Source organism: Mesoplodon bidens (genome assembly GCF_964165515.1).
Source record: "Mesoplodon bidens genome assembly, chromosome: 11".
In the NCBI taxonomy this organism is placed as follows: domain Eukaryota; kingdom Metazoa; phylum Chordata; class Mammalia; order Artiodactyla; family Ziphiidae; genus Mesoplodon; species Mesoplodon bidens.
In genome coordinates, this window is record NC_138167.1 from 39717178 (window position 1) to 39742744 (window position 25567).

The 25567-nt window shown below is 37.1% G+C and overlaps 1 long non-coding RNA gene across 1 annotated transcript; it reads left to right on the plus strand.

The window, feature by feature from the left end:
* Positions 1–4643: 4643 nt before the first annotated feature.
* Positions 4644–14520, plus strand: LOC308625691. The gene is made up of 3 exons (XR_014017149.1): positions 4644–4735; positions 8203–8324; positions 14332–14520. It is a non-coding gene; the product is annotated as an uncharacterized lncRNA (long non-coding RNA).
* Positions 14521–25567: the final 11047 nt, after the last annotated feature.

Below are 25567 nucleotides of genomic sequence, written 5' to 3' on the forward strand. Positions count from 1 at the left end.
TTAATAAGGCAAGAGAACATAGTAGCTGCTTTGATTCAAATAAATTCTTATACAAAAAAATTCATGTTAAAACTTGAAAGAATTGTTACTTAACAAATCTGCTTACCACACACTAAACAGAATATTGTTGATTCTTTTGAACATCAAGTAAACAGATAAGTTCCAATATTTATTGCACCAGTGATTCTCTTTGTTATATTGTGGGAGAATTTATTGTAACATTTACTTTAGTATTTCTCCACATTTTAGAGTTCATCCTGATACAAGGTCTTTCCAAAAGGTCAGCATTGGGTTCCTCATTCTTTCTACCCTCTCTTTCCTGTAACTGACTCAGAAGACATCACATCTGACTAGAGTTACATTATACAGAACTCTTGCTGAATCTTTTTTTTTTTTTTGCGGTATGCAGGCCTCTCACTGTTGTGGCCTCTCCCGTTGTGGAGCACAGGCTCCGGACATGCAGGCCCAGTGGCCATGGCTCACGGGCCCAGCCGCTCCGCGGCATATGGGATCCTCCCGGACCGGGGCACGAACCCGTATCCCCTGCATCGGCAGGCGGACTCTCAACCTCCGCGCCACCAGGGAGGCCCTTGCTGAATCTTTTGATTCACATGTTTTCTCTTCCTTTTTGTGAAAACAGAACCAGCATTTGCATAATCCCTTACAAACTAATGATAAAAGACAGATGTTCATTCCTCAAATCAATGTATTTCAAGAGATAATCTTTAAAAAGTTTAAATAATCTCAAGTGGAAAAAGAAACTCGTCAAAGACAAGTGAGATAGGGAGAGTGGGAGGGAGACGCAAGAGGGAGGAGATATGGGGATATATGTATATGTGTAGCTTATTAACTTTGTTATACAGCAGAAACTAACACACCATTGTAAAGCAATTATACTCCAATAAAGATGTTAAAAAAAAAAGACAAGTGAGAGCAAAACTTTCTAGAATTAAAATATTTGATAGAACTTTAAAAAGGAATCAATGAGAATTAGGTGTTAATAAATGTTAATTAAGCTAATTTGAAATAGGGAGAGCTATTTTCAATTTTGGGGTAATATCTGAACTTGGAAAAAAAACAAAATGTCAACTTGACCTTAACAGAAACTTGGCAATACAGACGAGCTCCTCTGGATCTTGTAAGGTTCCAGCAATTCAGGAACAATCAGATATTCCAAATTGAGAGAAACTGAAATCCAGTCAAGAATTAGGCTAATTGAGAATGAGGTGTGAAAGTGAAAAGTGTTTTGGTTGTTCCTATTTGATGAAACTTAAGAGGCATGGGAATCACATGAACACTGAAAGTAACTTTTTGAATAAAGCAGACATGTCTGATGTATTAAAGAGTAGGGTTAATCTTTCAACTTGAAATCAGGTATCCTATTTATTTACAGGGGGATTTACAGTCCTGTTGCCCTGGCTTTCAGGTGCACTTGAGGAAAACACCCTATGAAGTATCCAGTTTGTATGTTGTCTGTAAATTTTATATTCCTTTAAATGCAAAGTCCTTGTAGTTTTTAAGTCATTTTATGTTAATTAGAGCCCTAAACTCTGCAAACATTCATTTCATTGCTGTTCAGTGCCAAGTTTGGGGCTTTCTGGAAGCATGACATAAAGAGTCAGAGAGAAAAGAAGCTTGTTTGGAAAATGATAAATCCAAAGCAGAAAATGATTTAGCCTTAATAACTAGGGCTTTCTGTTGAAAAAATGAAACAGAAATATCTAGTTTGCTTCTCACCCTGTTCCTACGGGCTGGGTTAACGGACTGTTTTATTTTTCATTTACTTACAAGATAGTTATAACAATTGGCATGCATCTACCACTGTACTAGGCACTTCACCAATATTATCTTATTTCTATCCTGAAACAAGCCTATAAGGTTCATACTATTATATAGTCATCATTTTGCAGTTAAGGAAACTAGAGAGGTAAAGTTATTGGTCCAGGATGCTCAGTTGACTAAATGTGAAGACAGCTTTCAAATCCAGACATTCTGGCTTTGTCTATGCCCTTATGTACCATACCCTGCTCTCTGAATCAGAAATAAAAATTTAACAGAAGCAGCTAAATCTAGCACCAGGAGCCGGAGGATGAGGACATCCCAAATGCTCAGACAACCTGAGGGATCAAAACCTGAGAAATCAATTTTACTGTGAGAGCCAAGAGTGTGTGACCAGAACCTAAAAGGAGAGGAGAAGGACAGAAATCAGTCAGGACTGGAAAATGAAATAGTAGTAAAGAAATGGGAGCCCAGTGGAATGGCCAAGAAAGAATTCGCAACATCTACATACTGTGTTAGGACTCCTAGCCACTGGGTCATGGGTGGATGGGTTAATTTAAAGTAACAAAGCAGGTCTTGAGAAACACTTCCCCCTGTGAATTTCTCTCATTCCCTTTCCTCAGCCTTCTAGCACAGTAAGGGTATAGGACAAGAGGAAAAACAGATGGAATGTACCAATTTAATTCATTTCCTCTAACATTTTGAAAATTACTATTCATTCTTTATACACTCTTCTCACTAATAATTGCTTCCTTTTTATTACTAGGAGTGTTCATTTGATAAAGGCAACTCTTGGCTCTGAAATTCTGTTACGTTCAGGATCGAAACAAGATCCAGGTAACATATTATTCTTATCACAAACAAGATATAGGAAAATGGATCTGAGACAGGTTGGCACTGGAACTTGTGTCCCAGTGCTTGCACCTGGACAAGTGTCTCCTCAAGCAATAAAATACAAAGAAACTATAAGGGACTAAAAATAACTGCATACATGCACAGTTGGGCAAATTATGGACAAAAAGACACAGAGATCAAAAACCCAACTGCCACTTCTGAAGAGCCGGGAGCAAAACAATGGTGTTGGGAGCAAAAGCAGGGTATCACGCATGCCCCCTGCACACAAACCACCACCAAAGGGGTGGGCAAGCCCACCTAAGCCACCCCTCCGGCCTGACCCCTGGACCTGCCCCTACCCTCAGTGCATATAAGGAAGCAGCTTGCTGCCTGCCTTGGACAGCCAGCAAGCAAGGGAACCTGTTACTTGTTCTTGCTCCCCGCTCCTGCAGCAGGAGGCCCAATAAAGCCTTGCCTGAATTTGTTGTCCGGCCTCTTATCAATTTCTATTGATTAAGGAGGCCAAGAACCCTGGTTGGTAACAGATCTAAAATTCTCAGTCTTGTAATATGTTATGTGAACACAAATACCATCACCAGGTAAATTATATTTGATACATAAACCAGCTGGAAGGTGGGTATCTAGGTCTGATTATACCATTCTCTTTATTTTTATATAACATTAAAATAAAAGCAATTAGGCAACTTACTTTCAGTAACAATGGTGACTTGAACATAATCTTTAATTGGCACCTCTCCTCCAGATTCTCCCTGAACTTGGGAAAGGTATATAAAAATATTGGGAAGTCTATTTTAGTCTGTAAACCAGGAAACTGAAAAGTATATGCAAGGAACCCCTTCAGTATCTGAAATGGACACTACTAGTACATCCTTAGCTAGAGTGCAGGAATATGTGGTGAAAGTGGTCCACACAGTAGGTTATTGTATATTTGGGGAACAATTTCACTTTACCAATATCCTTGAGAAAGCTATAGATAAAAGAGCAAAGATTTTTTAAAAAGTATGTTTACTCCGTGCATAGCATATTCATGGGGCAGTAGTCTTGCTGAAAGAGTGACCATTTAACCTAGAGAGAAAGTGGCCCAGCTAGTAGCCCACAACACACTTATCAGGACCTCCTTCAGCAAAGAGATGCTGCTCTATAGTAAGAAAGCCTCTAGAAGGAACACTTCCTCCTTCCATATTCTATTCCATATGACACCTTGATGTCCAAATTGGCAAAGTTAACTCACAATAAATCAAACATTTTCCTTCTCTCTTTAACTGCCCCTGGCCTGGGAGATTCTACTAGAAATACACAAAATCTTTTTGGAGAACATATCCCAATTCACAATACCGCATGAGCACAGATCTGCCTCTATAAAGATGTACAAAGAGAAAAAAATCACTAGGATGAGAAATGCTTCAGCAGTTCAAGAGAATCTGAGGAATGAGAAACAACTATCCTTCTTTGAAATGATGTTTCTGCAAGGTAGAAGGTAGGATGTTAGAAAATCTTTTATTTTCAGCAAGGCAGAAGACATTGCTAGAGGAAGACAGGCTCAAAGAGGGAAATTATGACATTAAGAAAGAAAATTGCATGGAAAGGGAAAACATGATTGCAAAATTCTAAAAAGCAGTAGAAGCAGCAAGACTCAATGAGAATACTAAAGACAAGTGGAACAATGAAATAGAAGACACAGAGTTTTCTTTTTTTTAACATAACTCAGACAAAAGGGTGGCAGCATGAGATTAATAAGGAAAAAAATGAGACATGGAGGAACTATTGATTCATAAGTTTATCAATACAGTTAACAAATATATATATATGTATATATATATATATATATATTTTTTTTTTTTTTTTTTGCAGTACGCGGGCCTCTCACCGCTGTGGCCTCTCCTGCTGCAGAGCACAGGCTCCGGACGCGCAGGCTCAGCGGCCAGGGCTCACGGGACCAGCTGCTCTGCGGCATGTGGGATCTTCCTGGACCGGGGCACGAACCCGTGTCCCCTGCATCGGCGGGCGGACTCCCAACCACTGCGTCACCAGGGAAACCCAACAAATATTTTCTGATCACCCACTATTTGAAGGCATTGTTGCAAGCACAGGTGACAGAATGGTGAGCAAGACAATGTTCTTGCCTCACAGGGGTTAAATTATAGTGAGTGGTACTGATAACAATCACCTAGCAAATAAATGTATAATAAAAGGTCGGGTAGTGTCAAATGCTATAAAAAACAACCAAAGCGGGCTTCCCTGGTGGCGCAGTGGTTGAGAGCCCGCCTGCCGATGCAAGGGACACGGGTTCGTGCCCCGGTCCGGGAGGATCCCACATGCCACAGAGCGGCTGGGCCCGTGAGCCATGGCCGCTGAGCCTGTGCATCCGGAGGCTGTGCTCCGCAAGGGGAGAAGCCACAAGGGTGAGAGGCCCGCGTACCGCAAAAACAAAACAAAACAAAACAAAACAAAAAAACAACCAAAGCAAGGTAAGAGTATAGAGCATGATAATGGGGTTGCCAGAGAGGTCCTCTTTGAGGTGACATTTGAGCAGATAATGCAAAAATGTAAGAGGGTGAACAATGTAAAGAGCATTGCAGGCAGAGTTTAGCAAGTTCAAAGACCATGAGCAAGGATGAGTATGTGTGTATTCAAGTAGATATAGTGGAATGACCAAGGGTAGAATGCTAGAAAAGGAAGTCAGAGAGTTAGTCAATGGCAGATAATTTAGGTTCTAGAAGATCATAGGAGTTTGGATTTATCACAAGAGTAAGGTGAAGCCACTGGAGGGTTTTAAGCAGGTAAGTAACTCAGCTTATATTTTAAAGAGATAATGTTTGAAATAAGAAAATATACATGTATCTGCTTTAGCTTCTTTTTCTTTTTCAAAAAGAGAAGTGAAAGTATAAATCAGAGCTAAAGAAATTGCTTACCTATGGCAACTGAGTGGAAGGAAACAGGGTAGAAAAAGGGAAGGAAGTAACATGTCCCTGTAAGATTTTTACATGCTCATAAATGAAAACAAACAGAAACAAAGGAACCAAGCTATAGTCCAGTAAACAACATAAATGTTCTTGAAAAAGGGGCATGGGAGAAATGATCTAAGTAACTCTTGAACATGTATTTTGAACACATGCTTTGAATTTAAAAAGAAAATAATGACAAATTTCTGACTCTTCTTAATAGATCTGTGCCCAGAAGTAATGAAAATGTCTGTGTCTTGGCTTTGTAAGCTTTCCACTCCCATTCATTCAATCCACAGCGTTATTGCTCAGAGCTATTGGTGTACACCTGTAAGCTAGTCCCTTGAAGCTTAATTTGAATGATGATACAGCAGTGATACCATGGACTTCAGAAGACTACAGATAAGGTTTTAAATTTCAAATTTGCTCTTTGTTAGCTCTTGGCATTGGGCAGATCACTTAATCTCTTTGACTATGGCTTTCCCCATCAGTAAAGTGAACAATAACAAAATCTAATTGACTGGAATATAGTGAAAATTAAATGACATAATTAGGCAAAGAGTGCTGAGCATGCACTCTCTATCCTGACAGAAAAGCAATCAAGCCTCCATCTTGTTAGAATGGTTAGGATAGCCAACGTTAAATTATGAATGACTACATTCTATACACATGATTGAAGGCTAAACTCAAGAACCAAGTAGCAGGAATTAAGTCTGAAATATAATCTAATATCAATAGTCAATTAATATAGGATTTATTTGGGGGATTTCATGTAAGTTAGAGAAGTTACCTCCTTGGTGATGATGAAACCTCTGTAATCCATAATTAAATATAATAAGTGTTGAATATTTCCTTCCCTTAAGACTGAAAAGCCAATTATATGGACTTCAGTAGCTTTTGGTCTTGACACAAAAATAAAGAAAAGTAACAGTAAGAAAATACATATCCTTAATCATCTTTAGCTTCATCACATCTTTGATTTTCCAACATTGGAGTAAATGTGAATATAGAATGAAGCAGTGTTTTTTCTTACTGATCCTAGTTATTAGGATGCTTTAAGACTGACTCTATTTTTGCTATTGAATAGTTGCTTATAAAAACTAAATTTTATACTGTCTTTTCCTAAATTTAATGTAAGCTCTATTAATAATACTCCTTGTAACATAATAAAGAAAATGAAAAAAATGCACATTTAAGCATGATTTGAGAAATGCAATGACACTATGAGCTACAAGGCAATAGCTTTAAAAATTACTATTCATTTCAAAACAATATCACATAATTCTTTCCCTGTCCTGTCAACAGTCTTATGTTAATATTTTAGACTCAGATGAACAGTCCAAAATATATTTGGAATATATATTCCAGCATATTTGGAATTTTTGCATGAAAATAAGGAGGCATTTTAAATCAGTGGGGAATGGAAGAATAATAAAATGTATGCTGTTAGGATATTGACTATTTAGAAGGAAATAAAGTTTGAATACTAATCATCATATGTAAAAATGAAATCTAGATGGACTAAAAATTCAAACAATATTTGGAAGAAAACATACAGAAATGTTTTAATAATATTGAAGTAGAAGAATATCTTTCAGGTGATGCACCAAACCCAGGAGGCATATAGATATAACATGATAGACTTGATGATATAGACATTATAAATTTTGTATAGTGAAAGATGCCATAAATGACAAGCAATGAAAGATTGGAAAACAATATAAAAAAACTTCAACAAAGCAATACAGGTGTGAACAACTGAATAGAAAAGTGGGGAAATAATACAGACAATCCACAGAAAATAAGTAGAAATAGACAATAAACACATAAAATGATGTCCAGGCTTACTGACAAGGAAGGAACCCAACAAGCCTCACTAGTTGAATGGAAATGGTACACTCAAGAGAACAGCTGGATTGGCGGGAGAAGCATTTTGTCCTTACATCAGAAACAGGCAGCTACACCTTTGGAGGAAATATTATCTTCAACTCCAATGCCTTCATGAAGCAACACTGCTGGCCCAATGGGGTCTTTGATTTACAGGTGTTCTTCTAAATTTCTAAGCCTGACTTACTGATAGCTCAGCTAAATTAAAACTTAGGACTTCCCTTGTGGTGCAGTGGTTAAGAATCCACCTGTCAATGCAGGGGACATGGGTTCGAGCCCTGGTCCGGGAAGATTCCACATGCTGCAGAGCAACTAAGCCCGTGCACCACAACTACTTAGCCTGTGTGCCACAACTACTGAAGCCTGCGTGCCTGGAGCCCATGCTCTGAAACAAAAGAAGCCACCAAAACGAGAAGCACGTGCACTGCGAAGCATGCACACTGCAATGAAGAGTTGCCCCCACTCGTCGCAACTAGAGAAAGCCTGGGCGCAGCAATGAAGACCCAATGCAGCCAAAAATAAATAAATTAAATTAAATTAATTAAAAAAAAACTTAATGGTGTTCATTGGGTTGCTACTGGTATTCAGTCTTAGTGCTAGATATTTGTAAACAAAGGTGGATGTGGTTACTCTACTCACTGTGCAGAACTCAAGGTAGTCTTAATAGCTCTGGCCAATACTATCCTTGATGAATCTTTTCACATTTTTACTAATTCTTGGGTTGTTGCCAATATCCCAGGTATCTGGTCTACCACTTGGAAGACCTCAGACTGGTGGATTAAATGCACCCTTTTTTTTGAGCCATGAACTGTGGAAACAAATCTCAGCTGGCAATGAGAGTTATTCATGTAGATGTCTATGGTAAGGGTCCATTCTCTAATGAGACCAACTGGAATCAAGATGCTGATCAAGCCTACTCAGATGGCCACCATCACTACCTAAATTTATCATTGGACTGGACATGGCAATACCTCCACTTTCATAGACTGTTCATAAAGAATTGTATGTTTCTGATCTAGAAGTCATTACTTTATGCCAAACTTGTGACTCTTGCCAAAAGTTGACCCATCTGACTCACATGTGGAATGACACATTGCAGGAGTCATTGCCTCTACCTTCTGGCAAATTGACTACATGGAATCTTTGATTCCCATCTTAAGGATATCTGTGGTACTTCATGACTGTCACCACTTTTTCTGGTCGTAGGGTTGCTGTTCCAGTCCAATCAGTAAAATCTGGCCACCGAACTATGACTCTAAAATCTAAATTGTGCCATGTTCCACTTTCCAAACCATCTACAGTTTGACAATGGTTTGCCTTTTGTCCTAAAGACCACTGAAAATAGGCTGATTATCATGGTATTTGATGTACATTCATGGCCCTTATCATCTTCAGGCTGCTGGCATCATTGAGAGGTAGAATGCATTTAAAAAAAATCATCTAAAAATTATTTCTGACTCTATCGACCTTGTCTCTTCCTGGTAAAACAAACAGTGTGATCACTGAATGTGGCCATCTCAGAATGGGTTGATCTCCTCTTGCCTTCCTCCTGGGTAATGATCACAGGAAAGGGGAGGTGAAATATATAAAACTATTTTGAAAATTCAGGATTCTTCCCTGATTATTCCTGGGCATGATGTGTGTCTTTCTCCTACCAGTAACCTCAGGTTGGCCTGATTGGTACACCTTCTGGGTGGCAGCCTGGCCAGAAGGGAAGCTAGGAGATTGAAACATAATTCTGTTTCAGTCACCTGGATTCTAGCAACATGGATCATGTGTAGGCATCCTTCAGGGCACTCTACATCACTTCTGGAGAATATGGGGGCAAGGAAATGAATCACTTGTTGATGTTCACATACTATTTGCTACATTGTGAGTAACAGAGCCCTTTATCTCCGAACTTGGAGTCTCGTGTCTCCTACCAGCATCCATGGAAAAGTAACAGACTAATATAATAGCTTGTAAGAAAAGTAAAATCAAGTCCTAGACTGGCACCCACATGAGTCTGATGCTCACTAAAAGTTGAAAAGCACTGAACTTGGTTGTGAAATAAAATAGATTAAATATCCCTTGAAAACACAAACTATGCCTATTTTTTTGATCACTCCAATGCACCTGGTTTGTTTTACAAAGTTTGTGCTGCTTAAATGTCAATTAACTGAATTATACAGGGAGCCATTATTTTAAAAGGAATACGTGCATTACAGTGTAGGACTGCTGGTACACACATACTTTTTGATTCATTCAATATAAAATATATGCATATCCAAGAGAAATATCTTCCTGTTCTATAAGCCATTATAACTACAGTTGGTACAATGTTTGTTAGTTTCAGTTTTCATTATCAGGGAGTTGTTAAATTATATTTAATGATAACATTTTATTGGATTCAAGAAAATATTTCCCACATTAGTTTAAAAATTAGCCCTTAGATATCACATCTTCATTTTTTGTATATCATAAAACCATTTTATTAAATAGTGAGCTTTACTGAAAGATTTCTAGTTAAATTAAAAGAAGTAAGGAAATGGATTTTCATAGCAAATTGTCAACTCAAGGATAGCTTTTCTGAACTTCTTATATTCTCCTTTTCATTTTTAACTTTTTTTTTCCCTAGCTTGTTCTGTGTTAATCCAGTGAGACTCAAAAATGTCAACTCACCATTTATCTCCAAAAGAGAAAATATCCTTTCCTAATACTGCAATGAATGCCATCACTAAAGATGAAATTTCATCATAAGTGTCTACAAAAAGAGACAAAAAGATCATAATAAAAATTGTAGGTCTTTTTTGTGTGATAAGGTAACATTTGAGAATGTTCACTGGTGCTGTCTTTGGCCGACAAAAGTAATTAATTCCAGCATGCATCTACCTAGTAGAATATAAAGGTTACTTGAAAGTGTGTGTGTGCGTGTGTGTTTGTGTGTGCGTGCATGAGATGAATTTAAGCTTCCTGTGTAGAAAATGTGAGTCAGAGTAAAGCAATGGATTTCCTTTGCTTCTTTAAGCCTCAACCACAAGTAACATTTTCTAAATTGCAGGTCTCTATATTTTTAGGCTACCATAATCACTACAGAGTTAAATCCAGAGTTTCGCACACACACTTACATTTCACCTTCCAAATTAATTTTGAATTAAGTTTTGAATTAATTTTGAATTTCATCAGTTTTGACTGATGAAAATATAATCAAAGTTATATGAGCTAGACCGTATTGTGTGTATTTTATGGGAAGCCTTTATACTTCTAATACAACTCTAGTTTAAGTGATGGGGAATATTTCATTTCATAGGGATATCCCATGCATAATTTTCACAATATGCTGCTTTATCTGATGTTATCTCAATTCATTTTTTCCCCAATGAAATCTAATATCAGAACCTTGAACTAAGGCAGGGAGACAGTCCAATGTAATAAAAAGTTATCTAAACTCTTTTGTTACAACTGTACTTCTCCCAGTGCTCCCATTTAGTCACCAGTTGTAATATGCTTGTTGTAAATTTCTATTTTTAAGTCTTGGTTTGAAAGTACCAGGAAGTTCAAATCTCATGAGTTAATTTCATATCCTGCCATAGTAAATGGAATCCTGTATTGAATCTCTTACATACAAGAAAGGTCAGTTTCACTGTAAATATCATTTCTGCATTGAAACAAGACATTGCTTAGCTACTGGCACATGTGGTTTTTCACTTATAGGCTTCCCTAGAATAGTTTTTTGAGTCTTAAAGTCGAGTTCTCTTTAGTATGAATTGTGATCCAGGAACAAGAGATCTAGGTAGATGACTCTTTTAATCAAGAGTCAGAGAGCTCTGAGGAATGAATTCAGCCTCTGTTACCTAAGAGCTGTGTGATCTACAGCAAATTACTCAGTGTCTCTGATCTTGAGTTTCCCCATTTACTGAATGAGGATTTAAGGTCATTGTGAGAATTATAGGAGATAAATTACCTGACAAATAGTAACCACTAAATAAATGACTGCTATCATTATGTGTCATTCCCACTTTAGTTTCTTCTATTCACTCCAACCAACACACTCTTATTCCCTTGGTACCTAAAGAAATCTTACCTCTCTTATAAGGTGTATCTCAGATTCAACTTTTCTTTTGAAACTTTTCAAAATGTCCTGAGGTGGAGGTGATTTCTCTACCACCCGAAGCTCTTCAATACCTCTTGTAAGTAAAAGTAAAGTGAAAAGGAATCATTATCTTCTTTAAAGTTTTCTATCACACTGTTATTTTCCTAATTACATACTTGATTGTTAAAGCTATTAAATCCACACATTAACCATAGGAGCACTGAGAGCAGTACATAGCACTGAGAACAGAGATTCATGTAAGATTTATTTAATAAATATGTGTTAAGACAATGGATATGTGAGTGAGTGTATGAAACCTGGGTCTCTTTTTTTTAATTAATTAATTTATTAAAAAAATTTTTTTTTGGCTGCGTTGTGTTCGTTGCTGTGTGTGGGCTTTCTCTAGTTGTGGCAAGCAGGGGCTACTCTTCATTGCAGTGCACAGGCTTCTCATTGCAGTGGCTTCTCTTGTTGCAGAGCATGGGCTCTAGGCTCACAGGCTTTAGTAGTTGTGGCATGCAGGCTCAGTAGTTGTGGCTCGTGGGCTCTAGAGCACAGGCTCAGTAGTTCTGGCACACGGGCTTAGTTACTCTGCAGAATGTGGGATCTTCACTGACCGTGTCCCCTGCATTGGCAGGCAGATTCTTAACCACTGTGCCACCAGGGAAGCCCCTGAAACCTAGGTCTCTGTTTCCAGTTGTAGTAACATGATTTATTCTTCAATTATGAAATGTATCTTTGTATTTTTCCTGTACACAGAATTTTAATATTTAGTATATGTGGTTCATTTAGGTGAAAATAAGGGGGTAAGGCTGAAAATGTTTATGAATAAAAAGGAAATAAAACAAAAGATCTTGTTTTGTTACATTAAAACTAACATTATTGGGCTTCCCTGGTGGCGCAGTGGTTGAGAGTCCGCCTGCCGATGCAGGGGACACAGGTTCGTGCCCCGGTCTGGGAGGATCCCACGTGCTGCAGAGCGGCTGGGCCCGTGAGCCATGGCCGCTGGGCCTGAGCGTCCGGAGCCTGTGCTCCGCAACGGGAGAGGCCGCAACAGTGAGAGGCCCGCATACCGCAAAAAAAATAAATAAATAAAACTAACATTATTTAATCTTCAAAAAATACTGGCACTTCTAAGAGTTTATAAAGAAAATATAGAGAAGAAGCTTTTTTTTTTTTATTAAACATGAGTTATCTTTAAGCTCACTTTATTACAGTGGCAAAAAAACCGGATCCAGTGTTGGCAATTCTCCCAAAGTATAGATTATTTTAGACAGCTTTTTTTTTTTTTTGCCAGAAAAGGGAAAAATGATTCCTTGACATAAAATCATTTTAACCACATGCCAATTGATAGTGTTTTTCAACTATTTTTTTTTTAGGCAAATGTGCAACTTGAATAATTACCTAGTGAATTTTATCGTGATATTTGGACTGTATAGACATCTGTTCTTCTGAACTTGCTACTTGCTTCACTCAAATAATGATCTAAGTAATTGCCTCATTTCCTTGAAGTAAATCCAAATTTTACACAATAATTAAATTTACTAAGCAATCAAGCTTAGGTCAACTCAATTGAGCAAATATGTATTAAAGGGGCTGATATGTGCAATAAAAAAAGGTACAATCTGCTATGATAGGTTCTAGAATTGGAATATGATTTTATTGTCTCACATAGCACCACCATAATAGATGTGTTAGAAAACAAAATTTAGCCCCAGTAAATTCCAATTGGCTTTATTAGGTGATTCATGAATCAGGCAGCATCCCATCTAGCAACTAGAAGGATGCTCTGAGGTGTTGTACAAAATGGAAGGTTTTTATAGAAAGAAGGGTGGGGCAAGGGAGCTCTTAGCAAAAGAAAAGACATGATTAATTTTAGGCCAGAACATCTTTTTATTACGCAGATTGCCTCTTCTTTTTCTGGGGGATGGAGAGTGTTCATGTGACAGATTACCACATTGGTGTTGAGCAGAAAATTATAAACTGGTTGATTAAGATTACATCTAGTAGGGACTTCCCTGGTGGCACAGTGGTTAAGAATCCACCTGCCAATGCAGGGGACATGAGTTTGATCCCTGGTCAGGGAAGATCCCACATGCTGTGGAGCAACTAAGCCCGTGTGCCACAACTACTGAGCCTGCGCTCTAGAGCCCACATGCCACAACTACTGAAACCCTTGTGCCTAGAGCCTGTGCTCTGCAACAAGAGAAGCCACTGCATTGAGAAGCCCACACATTGCAACACAGAGTAGACCCTGCTCACTGCAACTAGAGAAAAGCCCGCATGCAGCAACAAAGACCCACTGCAGCCAAAAATAAATAAATTTATTTATAAATAAATTTAATAAATTTATTTTAAAAAAGGTTACATCTAGTAGAAAAGAATCCAAGTTGCAAAGGAAGAATGAAAACTGTCACTGTTTGCAGATGACATGATACTACACACAGAAAATCTTAAAGATGCCACCAGAAAACTACTAGAGCTTATCAATAAATTCAGTAAAGTTGCAGGATACAAAATTAATATATAGAAATCTGTTGCATTTCTGTATACTAACAATGAACTATCAGAAAGAGAAATTAAAGGAACAATTCCATTTACTGTAAGAGGGAAGAACAAATCTGACTCCATATTGGATGTTTCTTTTACTTTAACCGTCATATTTTAGTGCTTTTGCTACAAGTTAGTCACTAAAGGGATGCTGCCTGCAGCTTAAAGTATACATAATAGCCTATTTCCGGGAACCCTGCCTCCTATGCCTGAGCTTAAACTAAAATACCTTTGTTTATCTCACAGGAAACATACTGACCAGGCCCACCTATGCATGGCTGCAGGAAAGAAGAAATTAACATCCTCCCCCTCCAGAGTCTGGCTGGAACTAGAAAATATTTGCAACATCTTATTGCCTTTTTTTTTACTTTATCTCCTTACTTCCCCCTCTTTGCTCTATGAAAGAAACTAGCATACAAACCCAGGCAAGATGGTTTTTTGGAACACTAGTCTACCATCTTCTCTGCTGGCTTTCTGAATAAAGTTGCTATTGCTTGCCCAACAACTTGTCTCTTGATTTGATTGGCCTGTCATGTGGTGAGCAGTACGAGCTTGGGACTCAGTAAAATTACCAGTGCATCAAAAAGAATAAAATGCCTAGGATTAAACCTACCTAAGGAGGTAAAAGATCTGTACTCAGAAAACTATAAGACTTTATAGGAATGTAAATTGGTGCAGCCACTGTATGCACCAACAGTATGGAGGATTCTCAAAAAACTAAAAATGGAACTACCATATGACCCAGCAATTCCACTCCTGGGTATATATCCAAAACAAACAAAAAAATGAAAACACTAATTTGAAAAGATACATACACTCCAGTGTTCATAGCAGCATTATTTACAATTACCAAGCTATGGAAGCAGACTAAGTGACCATTAACAGATGGGTGAATAAAGAAGATGTGATATATATATATATATATATATATACAGTGGAATACTACTCAGCCATAAAAAATGAAGTTTTGCCATCTGCAACAACATGGATGGATGTGGAGAGTATTATACTAAGTGAAATGAGACAGAAAAAAAATACTGTATGATATCACTATATGAGGAATTTTAAAAAGAAAACTAGTGAATATAACAAAAAGGAAACAGACTCACAGATATAGAAAACAAACTAGTGGTTACCAGTGGGGAAAGGGAAGTGGTGGGGGGCAATATAGGGATAGGGGATTAAGGCATACAAACTATTAGGTATAAAATAAGCTACAAGGATATATTATACGACACGGGGAATATAGCCAATATTCTATAATAACTATAAATGAAGTATAACCTTTAAAAATTGTGAATCCCTATGTTGCACACCTGTAACTTATATAATATTGTACATAAGCTGTACCTCAATTAAGAAAAATTACATTCCTGATGAAGGTTGAAACTGCAATTAGGTATTAAATCTAGGTTTGGTACCATGGGCTTTAGCATAAGTGATGCCATTTTGGGCCTGTGTCGTTGTTTTAACAGATATAATATTTTAAAATAAAATTAGCAAGAATGAAAATATATTTCCTTTTTCACTCCAGAATATCTCCTATTCAAGAGCACCATTCAAAGCACATAGAAACCATATAAAAGACTTATTAATTAATGGATTGGTTTGCTCTTTCAGCCCCAGATGAACACACAAAAAAATCATTTATTTTTAACCTTGGCCTCAAGCATTAGTATCAGACATTTTCAATTTATTTCCTTAAATATACAAAACTATCATCAAAATTGTGATAAAATGCTTTCTTATTTCCCTTTGTTTCTTTCCCAGGAACACTTCTTTCACTTCCATGTCCCTTATCTTTAGTTGGGGGAGGGGTGGTCAGGGAAGAAGAGGTCATGAAGGTTCCCTCAAAGACTAATGAAACATGAAGGATGAATAAATGTTTCCTGGACAGAGGAGGAGGTGAATGAAGACTTATGGGAGTCTTTGGGGGAGAGCTTGATTTTGTGATGAGAACCTGAGAGATGATGTAACCAAACTGGCAAGAGAGAAAACTCTAGCCTCAAGGGTTTAATTTATCCTTGTGAACATTTAAAGAAGAATATCTTTTCACAGAAAATTTCCCAAGCACATCTTTCAAAAATTGTGTGGAATTATTTCCATTTCCAAGGAAACTTCTAGGAGAATTTCATCTTAACAGGTATTGCATCAGTGTTTTTCAAAGACCCAAGACTGTGTGTATGGCATTTGAAATTAAGCAATGCTGCCCTCTAGAGGACTCTAAGGTGCATCTGACTCGTAACTGTCAATAAAGAACTGGGACAGAGAAAAAGGTGCTCTCCCACATCTTCTTATGTGCTTAGGCCCTTAAAAATGTAGTTTGGGAAACAAACTGACCATGGGCATAGCATTGGTTTTCATAATGTGTAGCACTATAGATGGACGTGTGTGTCCAAAGGAATCCAAACTTGGGTGAAAAGCAATTAACCCTTAAGACATGTGTGTCCCCTTTAATAGCCTGCCTCTAACACCCCCATTACCACCACTCCAGGGACTCCTTGAGGTCTTAAATCAATCCTTTTCTCAGATCTCTTTGCTTTTCATAAGTCATTGGTAAAGACTGCCCTCATCAAATGTTCTGGGTTTTTGTTTTTGTTTTTCTGTCTCAGGATAACTTTACAAAACTCAGGATATTTGTATTTTCTGTTCTGATTCAAATGCTCTTATCTTGGGTCTTGGCATGGCAGGCTTCTATGCCATGTCCTCAAAGAAGTCTTCCCTAAACATTCTGGATAAAATAACCACCTCAACCCACTGACCTAGACATTTCTCTTTGATTCCTATGATCCTTTTTTATTTTATTCTTAACATGAGCTCATATTAGTTTACATGTTTATTGTCTGAATATAGCAACATATTTAGTCCCATGAAGGCAGAAAAATTCTGTATATTTCTATAGCCAAGGGCCTAGGACAGAATGTAGTATGTTTTGGGCTAGTACTGTCCAATAACATTTTCTGCAATGATGAAATGTCCTATATTTACACAGTTTAGTAGGACAGCCACCTGACATATGTGCCTACTGAGCCCTTCAAGTGTGATTAGTGAGACCGAGGAGCTGAATTTCAATTGTATTCCATTTTGATTAATTTAAATGTACTCATATGCACTTAGCAGCTACAGTATCAGACAGTGTAGTACTGGCTTTCAAAACAATTTGCTTAATGGATTAGTTAATGATTAGCAAAAATACTGTGCATATATTTCCTATACATCTTTACCTCTGTTATCAGTATTCTTTCATAACTGTATTTGTTTATCTCTATATATTTTGTCAATCTTTAACTTGCCTTCAGAAGAAATAAGGATTTCCTAAGAAGTTGACTCCCCCAAATCAGTTTTTCCCTTTCACTTCTGTCCACCCTCCATATTTATGGAATTTATTCAATGAAGCAAATTTCTAAAAATTAGTGGTGCTACCTCCATAATTTTTATCCTGGAGAATAGAAACAGGACAAAAATTTTAATTATCTTTTTTGCATCAAGTAGTACCATATGGAGGAACACTAAGGACTGACTGTGGCAAAAGATCAATGTTTCAGAATAAAAAAAAAAGAATTAGTATATAAGAAGTCTGTATTCTTTATTTTTCGTGATTTCATTAAAACTTTAGTTCTATAATCTATGATCCTGATCTTTCATATATGTTTGATTTTAAAACAAGGCTTTTCACAGGTAGTCTCACTGTCAGGTGAGTATTTGTAAAAGCTTTACAGATTTGTTTCCTAGAGTAAGCCAGTTTTCATAAATGCCAAATGGTAAGGTTATAACTTGAGGCTGCATTTAGAAAGGACAGAGATTAATTCTATACCAGAGGAGAAGAGACTGAAAAATCCTTTCTCGAGAGAGTTAGAGGCTACATGTAATACATATATCCTAACTTGCTTTCTCTGTGTTGAAGTCCAAGAATGGAATGGCATGTTAGGATGAGGAACCATTGTCCTTATCCCTATGTGGAACTCCCAAAAGAGCTCAACTTGTAAAGTATCTCTTTACCAAAAGCTGCAGTTTAGCAAAGGTGAGCAAAAAGAGGGGCTTTAGATCCTGTGACATAAAGAATTGTGTTGAAAAAAGCCTTTAGGTTGATTTATGTTTCAAGAAATCTGAATGCTTGCCTCACTGCTTTTTAAGAGACCAATTTATTGAGTGTGTCAACAAGAAGTTATATTAGTAACATTTTACTAAAATATACTGTGAAAAGTACATGGCTTTCATTCCTGGTCAGATAAAGATGGATGTGAAAGATTTTCATTGCCTGGTAATAAGAAGAAATATAAGTCAAAATAAAAATCATACTGTTCGGGCTTCCCTGGTGGTGCAGTGGTTGGGAGTCCGCCTGCCGATGCAGGGGACGCGGGTTCGTGCCCCGGTCTGGGAGGATCCCACGTGCCGCAGAGTGGCTGGGCCCGTGAGCCATGGCCGGTGGGCCTGCGCGTCCGGAGCCTGTGCTCCACAGCAGGAGAGGTCACAACAGTGAGAGGCCCGCGTACAGCAAAAAAAAAAAAAAAAAAATCATACCGTTCTATGGGGATAGTGAAAAGTGATAAATGCAAAGAAACCCTGATAAACCAAATTCTCAAAGAGAAGCAAGCTCTCATAGAAGACCAACTTGCCTATGAGCAACTTCTGTGCATGATGGTGGATGCCCGATCTGTGACAACTGGAATTGACATGTATAGAGACATTTCAGGAACAAGGAAAAATCATCCAGGCCTTTAGATTATAAAGTGGGATAATGAAATAAATTGAAATCTAGAAAAGCTCTAAATACATAAATAAATTGCTTAAAAATTGCTAGCAGCCATAATTAACTAGGACCACACTTGCCATAAACAACTAGAAACTGAAAAAAATGCAAATATTATTTTCAGACACTGAACAGTTGAAAGTGATCCATAAAGAAGATAAATGAATGAAATAAGCCCTGCAATTGACAGTTTCCTGCCTGGTGGAGCTTTTCAGATGGTGGTGCAGGGATGAAGACCCCTATAGATCATAAAACTCCTGCTTAACTGAGAAGACAAAGCTTGGAGATGAGGGAGCTACAGGCAGCCAGGGTTTGTGGGGCTGAGTACCAGAAAGGAGAGAGCAGTGAAAAAAGTTTCATAAATCTGCATAGAAGTTTCCTAGAGTTTGTTGCTAAATAATAAGCCAAATGTGTGCAGTGAAAAACGTGGCAAGGAATTGTAAGAAGAATAATCCTCAAAGCTAACACAGGTCTGAGAATGTTTGAATTGTGGCCATCAAAAGTCAAGAAACCGGGCTTCCCTGGTGGCGCAGTGGTTGAGAGTCCACCTACTGATGCAGGGGACACGGGTTCGTGCCCCAGTCCAGGAAGATCCCACATGCCGCGGAGTGGCTGGGCCCGTGAGCCATGGCTGCTGAGCCTGCGCGTCCGGAGCCTGTGCTCCGCAACGGGAGAGGCCACAACAGTGAGAGGCCCACGTACCGCCAAAAAAAAAAAAAAAAAAAAAAAAAAGTCAAGAGACCTTGTTAAATAACCAGGACATTCAGTACACACTCTAGAAGGATAATGCCTTCAGAGGAGAGCTAAGCTAGATGTAGAAAAAATGCTATCCTGTAACTGTCCTAACAATGCTTAGCAATAAGTTTTGAAGAACACCAAGCTAATCTCCAAATAATTTAACTGCTTTCCAGAAAAAAACTACAACAGTCTTAAGAGGAAGACACCAAAATTCATCCCTCAGAAATATCCAGCATCCAACCCCAAATTAATAGATACGTGCAAAGCAGAAAAACTGACACATTTACCATGAGAAAAATCAGTGTATAGAAACAGATACAGAAGTGACAGTTGATGAGGTTAATACAAAGACCTTAACATGTGTTATAACTATGCTCAAAGATGTAAAGTCAAACATGAAAATAATGAGAGAAGAAATGGAAGATACACATTTCTAAAGATGAAAAGCACGTATTTGTATTTAAAGATTGATTGAATAGAATAAACATCTGGTTATGTAATGCAGGGGGAAAATCAGTGAGCATTATGTTATTGTAAAAGATATAAAAAATAAAGCAGAGTTCTATATATTCTGAAGAAATATACATAACCTAAGGGACATATTGGAAAAAGCCAAACTGTTTAATATCATTGTAACTGGATTACCAAAAAGGGAAGAATCAGAAAAATAATTTGAAATAATAATTTCTAAATTTCATGAAAATTAAACCCACACATCCAGGAAGATTAATAAACCAAAATCAGTATAAATTCAAGGAAAACCACACAGGGCATACTGTAATTAAATTACTAGAAACCACTGAAGAGAAAAATTTTAAAACAGAGGAAAAACATATATTATGTATAGGTGAACAAAGAAAAGAAGAATCATAGACTTCTCGTAAGGAATTATACAAGATAGAAGAAAAAGGAGCAACATTTTAAAAGATAAAATCAATCTTCATACCTCAGAATTCTTAACTCAGAAAAAATATTAAGCTAAAATATTTAACCAGTCGTTAAAGGCTAGATATGGGTAAGCATGAGAATTTGCAGCCACTTGAAGGCTACTCTCAATGGAGTTCATCAAATTCTCATGAAAAAGATGGAAGGCAGAGTGGTAGAATGGGGAAAGCCACCCTTAAGTGTAGGCCCAAGGAGGGTAGTAGGAAAGGCACAAAGTTCCACTGTACAATACTCTTAAGGGAAGCAAATTCTGTTACCCACAGGGATACACTGAAAACCCATTTCGGCTGGGGGAAATCAAAAGAAAAAAATTCTTTACTACTGGACTTCAAATAGAAACCATCCTAGGTTTTGACCATTAAAGGTGTGCCGTAAGAGGCAGCATCACTGAACAAGTCCCATCCCCAATACCCAGAGACACAAAGCTTGCTTAAAATAGGATAATTATGACAACAGAGAATACATACAACTTCCTACCAGACTAACATGCATTAAATAATAAGTAATAGTGGTTTACCACTGGGGAATGGACAACAGTGTGAAGAAAATCCTTCTTTGAGGCACAGGCTTAGAGGAAACACCTAAAGCTGAGGGTGGAACAGGAACATTGAGAAAAACACTCAGTCTAGCCCTACATTAAGTATAAGGTAATGTTAGAGGACTCTGAAGCTTGTAGTACACTGTGGATAATGATATCAATAACAAACTTCAAACAAAATTAAACAATAAAACCCAAGCCCAGCTAAACTCCTAACTAGATGAACTCAACCCAGCATACTTGAGGCATAGCAGAAAGGGAAGCATGCCAATTTCTGGCAAAAATATTTACCTCAGTTTCGTATTTTCTAAAAATTATAAAACACATAAAAACAAGAAAGACAAGTTACTATCAAGGGACAAAAAAGAAACACTATTAAGGGTCAAAATAATTAACAGAATCAAGTTCAGACAGGGAATTTAAAATGACTATAATGAATAAGTTAAAAGTTCTAGTGGAAAAGGTAAACAACATGCTTGAACAGATGGGAGATTTTAGCAGAGATATAAATGAAATGAAAATGCTAGAAAAAATATAGTGACATAGTTGAAGAAAGCCTTTGGTAGGCTTAGCAGTATATATGGCATAGCTAAGAAATGGATCAGTGGCCTTCACATGATCAATAAGAATTACCCACACTATAACACAAAAGAATACATTAGCAGAAAAAATAGAATTGAACATTTTGTGGGATATTATAAAACAATATAACATGTGTAATTGGAATTCCAGAAGCTAATTGAAAGAGAATGGAGAAGTAATATTTGAAGAGATAATGGCTGAGAATTTTCCAAAAATAATAAAATTCACATATCCAAAAAGCTCAGAGAGACCTAAGAAGGATAAATACTAAAAATAGAACAAAACAATCAAGAAACCCCCACATAAACATATTACATGTAAACTGCTGACAATCAGAGGTAAAGAGTAAATCTTGAAGGCAGCCAGAAAAAAAGACAATTTGCATCCAAAAGGACAAATATAAGATATACAGAAGACTTATCAGAAATGTAAGCCAAAAGACAATGTAGTAGCATCTTTAAAGTGTTGAAAGAAAAACAGTCAACCAAGAATTCTCTACTTGGCAAGTATATCCTCTAAAAATAAAGGGATTAAAGACTTTTTAGGAAGAACAAAATCTTCTTACCCCATTCTCAACTCTTGACAAAATCATTTGATAAATGATTTATGGTGTGATATCTGGCAAAGTCAACAAATTTTATGTCAGTTGGTAGACTTTCAGCTGGTAGAGCCTTTTGGACACAACATTGATAAAAACAATAAGCCTGAAACTATGGACCTTCTTTCTTTACCAGAGCCACAGAACCTGGTGATTTCTAACCATCACCTTGACAGAAGTTATTTCATCTGTGAACAGAATACTGAATTCCAGGACAAGAATACTTAAACATGATATAATGTGAAATAATATATAGATATCCATAAATGAAATATTTTCCCTAAGTGCTATTAATAGTGGACCATTTTAAATGATGAAATATGGAAGTAATAATAACTGTATATAAATAATAGTTTGCTACCCTATGGTTCTTTGGGTCTTTTAGAGAAAAAAAATAACCCTCACACCATAAATTCAGCGTAATTTTGCACCACAAAATAATTTTCAAAGAAATATAAATTGCAAAACTTTTTTTCTCCTTTTGAGGGAGTGAGAACTAGGTGAACTCCCCAAAGCCTATCTATATGCATCTCAAATAGTCAGGGAGTTGAGAATTTGCAGTTTCAACTAAAGCTAGCCACATATTTCTAGCAGCTACTTAGGAGTAACTGAAGATCCAGGGAAACAGAAAAAATTAAAATTGCATTATATGCAGAAAGGAATTTCATGGTTGAAAAGTCAAGGGCAGAGACTTTCTAAGGTTTTGACAAAGGTTAAACCAAGGTTAGAAGACTTATACAAGTTAAGGGTAAAAAAGAGAAGCAGCTTTTAGTTGGCTAGACCAAAATTTTCTGCTGAGTGTATCAACCTTTTCCAGACCATCAGCATATGGTCAAAACCACTTACAAATCTATGTTTACTTTTACTCTATCCTGATATGCTTCACTGAAGAGAGACTGGATTTGAGCTAGTAATTATCTTGTAATTATTCAAGACCAATAATTATGAGTGCTTACTGATCAAAAGGAGATTCACCCCATTCCTCTCTCAAAGGTGAGATTTTGTTTTATTTTATGTTCAATTTGTTGAACAAAATAACTAAACACAGGTTAGAGAGTGAGATTACTTACTCTCAGTGGTTTCATTAATAAGCAAGTTATTTCTAATACATTTTAGTTTAAATATATATATATATATATATATATATATATAATCTTTTGACAGCTTTTGGAATTTATAGTACATATTGTAAAATATTTGCATATTAATGGGTAGATCTGGGAAGGATAAAGGTTTTAGTTGGGGCTATGTTAGATTAGTTAAGTCAGAGAACATTTCTCTCAGAAGGTGACATTTAAGTAGAAACAAGGATAAAATAAAGAATGAGCCACAAAAAAGTTGGGAAAAATATTTCCTGATAGAGGAAAAAGCAAATTAAAAAGTCTGAATAGGAGAGGGATGGATTGGGAGTTTGCGATTAGCATATGCAAACTATTACATATAGAATGGATAAAAAACAAGGTCCTACTGTATAGCACAGGGAACTGTATTCAATATCCTGTGATAAACCATAATGGAAAATAATATAAAAAAGAATGTGTATACATATGTATAACTGAATCACTTTGCTGTACAGCAGAAATTAACACAACATTGTAAATCAACTATACTTCAAAAAAATAAATTTTTACAAAAGGCCCTGAAGCTACAATGGAGTTGGCAGGCTCAAGGAACAATAAGAATCAATATGGCTGGAGAAGAGTAAGTGAGGGGTGATGACTTCAGAGAGGAAGCCATGTGCCAGAGAAGTGTGGACTTTGAAAGACATGATGAAGACTTGAATTTTAAGTGTGATGGCAAACCAATGGACGGTTTTAAGATGGACTGATATGACCTAATTTACATTAAACAAATAAACAAATGTAAAATACCCCATGAAACCTCTCTCTGGCTAATGCCGTGAAAAAAAAACTGTGGGCACAAGTGGAAGTAGCCAAAGCACCTATCAAAAATTATCACCCCTCCAAAGTCCAAAGATCAAAGAGGAATATATAGATGGACATTGGGACTGGGAGAAATACATCCTTAATTAAGGGAAGAGCTGAACAAGAGTAGGGCAATAGGATTAGACAACTTGTGATTGGTGAAAGGCTGGGGGTTAATATGATTATAGATTCATACAGAGAAATTGGGAGCTGAGATTGTTAAAGTAGATTGGAGCCAGGCACTGTTCTGGAGTTTGTGATTTATTCCTTTAGCAAGGGAATGGACCAATTTTAAAAATTAATAATTTAGATTTTATTTAATGAGAAAATCTATATATTTACCAACTTTTTCAAAATTTTCCCATTCAGTAGAGTACTCTGCTAGAAATTGGAAATACAGAGATAAATAAGACAAATGCAATTTCTCTAAAATTTCATAGTTTGTCACTTTGGTTAGAATAAAGTAGCTTCCTATAAGCAAGTGATGTCACCTTTTCTAATGCCTCAGAAGGTAGAACTTGCCCTCAGTTTTGTGGCTATTCTGGCTTCACTTTAAAGCCACCAATTTTCCATTTCCAAAGAGTTCAGCATCAATACCCAAAGTGACATAGACTCTTACCCTTCTCTCAGTGTTGACTCAATCCTTCTTGTTATCTTGCAAGTTACCAACAGATCTTGGTCTCATGTGACAGTGGGGAAAATTAATTTATATTCTCATTAAGCATCCCAATTCAAGTTAATATCGAAACTCCTTATGCAAGGTCCTCTAGTTATTTCTGAGGGCCCTCCAAGGAGCTGTCCTATGACTACTCAGGAATAAGTTCTTCAATTTTCCACTTCAGCTTCTTCATTAATTCATTAGCATTCATGTTGATAATAATACATTGATAGAGAACCACTCTGCAGGGTGCAGTCAGCCTCTGCAAGGTGATCACCCCATATTAAAGCTCTTGGAAGGACAGCCTTACTATTCTCTCCAATGTTACCCCATCCATAACATGGAACAAGACTTTCTCATAATTCACCACTATACAACTCTGATGATGACAACCATTTTACTAATATTTTAGTGAAAGATGTGAGGACAAGAATAAAGAAATACAGCACCAAAAGTAATGTAAAACTAGTTCCTAAATATGCCTGTTCTCAGGGTCTGAAGGTCCAGGGCCATCCTCAGCATCTGTTTCCCTGTCTAACTTGTGGGAAGATGCCAACTCCTGCTCAAAACACACACGCGTGTGAGCGCACATGCACACACACACACATATGCTTATAAATTTGAGAAACTACTGGGAGTATTCTATGTATATCTATGACTCCAAATTGAAAATCAAATTGCTATGAGTTATAGAGAGGTCCCTATTTTAAACCCATATCTCAGATTTTTGTCTCCAACAAAGCCCTTC